Here is a 2,627-nt window from a genome sequence, read left to right as displayed (position 1 = left end):
CGGGCGCGGGGCCGGGCGGCGGCAGCGCTCAGCCAGCGCCAGGCAGCCACCGACACCGGCACCGGCGGCGCGCACGGCCGCGGGCACCGAGCCGGGAACGAGCGCCGGGAACGCGCGCCGGGGAGCGGGGGCACGCACGGGGGAGCGGGCATCAGCACCGGGATCGGGAATACGCACAGGAAACCGGGCATCGGCATCGGCATCGGGAATACGCATGGGGGACAGGGCATTGGCACCGGAGGCGCGCATCGGGACCGGGGTCACGGTCGGGAAGCGGGAACACGCACCGGGGACACGCACTGGGACCGGGTGTCTGCACCGGGGACACGCGCGGGGGTTGGGCTGTCTGCACCGGGAACCCGCCCTGGGATCGGGCACCCACACCGGGGCCAGGCACTCGCGGCGGGGACACACGCTGGGCACTGTGGGGACACCCTTGGGACATGTAGGGGACCAGGTATCTGCACCGGGGAGCTGTACTGCGTGTGGGCAGCCACACTGGGGACACAGCAGGACGAGGGACACCCACCATGACTGGCCACCCACCGCGGGGACACACACTGGGGACTGGGCATCTGCACTGGGGTTGGGCACCCCCACTGGGGACACACACTGGATGTCCCCAAGGGTGGCTGTCCCCAGGGTGTACCACCCTGCTTGAGAGGACGCTTTGTCCCCCCTTAGGACAGGTGTTTCCCACAGCCTCGTGGGGAAACTGAGGCACAGGAGGCGGCAGGAGGCCCTGAGCCACAAAGGCACCCCAATATTTGTCACCTTCAGCCCAAGGGCTCGTGGCTCTGCCTTCCAAGGGACAGATCTGGGAACAGATGTGGGGATGGGAGCTGTCACTCCAGCTGAGACCATGAAGGGACACATCTGGAGGCAGGGGAGTTGTCATGGCTGTGCCCATGGCAGGACGGATTTGGGGACAGGGGAGTTGACACTGTGATTGTACCCATGGAGAGACATTTGGGACAGATATGGGGACAGGAGAGTTGTCACTGAGGTTTTGCCTATTGGGGACAGTTTGGGTTAGGGTTGGGTTGGGGACCGGGCCGCAATGGCCGCTTTGGCCTCGCAGTGCCACCTGGTGGCTTCGGGCACGTGGGGGGTCCCGGGTCGGGCATGGGGACACCCACCCGTCCCGTCCCCGTTCCTGTCCCCACTGGCGGGCACTCGCCCCCTGCCAGCCAGCACGGGCAGGGCCACCCGCTGCCACCGGGGCAATGAGCTGAGCTCGGGTCTCATGAAGGGCTGGCACGGGACAGGGACACGGCATGGGGACATGAAGATGGGATGGGGACATGGAGACAGGACAGCGATCCAGAAATGGGACATGGCAGAAGGACCTGGAGCTGGGGTGGGGACACGGCATGGGGACAGAGCTGGCTCATGCCATGGGGACATGGCAGGGACAGGGGGACATAAATCCAGGGCAGGGCCATGGCATGGGGACCTGCAGCCACCCCAAGGAGCCCTGGAGGGGCTCAAGCCATCAGAGAGGGGGTGAACCAGGGCCGGGTGGGTGTCATTTAGGGCCGTGGGGACAAGACCCTGTGCAGCTGAGGCTGGGCCCTACATCCTGTGGGGTCACACACGTGCTTCACCCGGTGCAAACCTCTGTCCCCACCCAGGGCCCCCCCGGCCCCGGGCGCCGCCGCTGCCGTGTTTAGTCTGAGCAGGAGCGTGGGTGACCTTCGGCTCCCGCGGCACCCACGAGGGTAAACAGCACCGGGGCCCCGCCTCAAGGACACCCGGGGGGGCCGCAGGGGTGCGCGTGACTCCAAGCGGCACCCATGGGTGGGGGTCTCTGGGGGGGTCCCATGGGTGGGGGTCCCTGGGGGTAGCGCTCCAGCGCTGGGTGCTCCTGTGTGCCCACCACGGGTGACTGGGCAGGGAGGGGGATGCGCTGGGGAGACCCCCACCCACAGCCCACAGAGGACAAGGTGGGGGGTCCCGGGGTGCTGCCACTGCAGGGATGTGTCCCCAGACAGACAGACAGACAGAGTCTGTAGGGCCCCCCGGCAGGGACCACCCGCACACACCCATGTGCACACACGCACACACACACTTGCACGCCCCGACACGGGGACCACACACACGCACACACACATGGCAGAGGCAGCTGGAAGAACAGCAGGAGACAGACAGACAGACAGACGGATGGACAGACAAAGAGGCAGGCAGGCAGGCAGACAGGAGGGTGGGTTGTGGGTGAGCACACGCCTGGGCCGTGCGCACACACGCAGGCACAAACACACCTGGGTGTGCACACGCGTGTGAATCCGTGGGCACACACGCGTGGATTCTGGGTGTGTGTAAAAATGTGTAAAGCAACGGACAAATGCGAATTTCGTGTGCACACGCGTGTGTAAATCCACGCGCACGCACAGGCATGCACACACAGGCTCCCGCACACGCGTGTGTCCCCAATCCCTCCCACGGGGACCGGTGTCCCGCAGCCGGGCCCAGCCCCGCATCGCGCCTCCTCCCCGCGCTGAGCCCTCCCCGGGCCCCCACCTCCCCCGAACCCCCATTCCTGCCACCCCCCAGGGCCGGTGTGCCCCCCAAGTTCCCAAACAGCCCCCCGCACCCCGTGTCCTCCCCGCCAGCGGGACCCCTGTGCC

This window comes from Pyrgilauda ruficollis, unplaced genomic scaffold, assembly GCF_017590135.1.
Source record: "Pyrgilauda ruficollis isolate IOZ18807 unplaced genomic scaffold, ASM1759013v1 scaffold9, whole genome shotgun sequence".
NCBI lineage: Eukaryota > Metazoa > Chordata > Aves > Passeriformes > Passeridae > Pyrgilauda > Pyrgilauda ruficollis.
The sequence above is the reverse complement of the archived record's forward strand: the minus strand, read 5'-3'. Positions refer to the sequence as shown.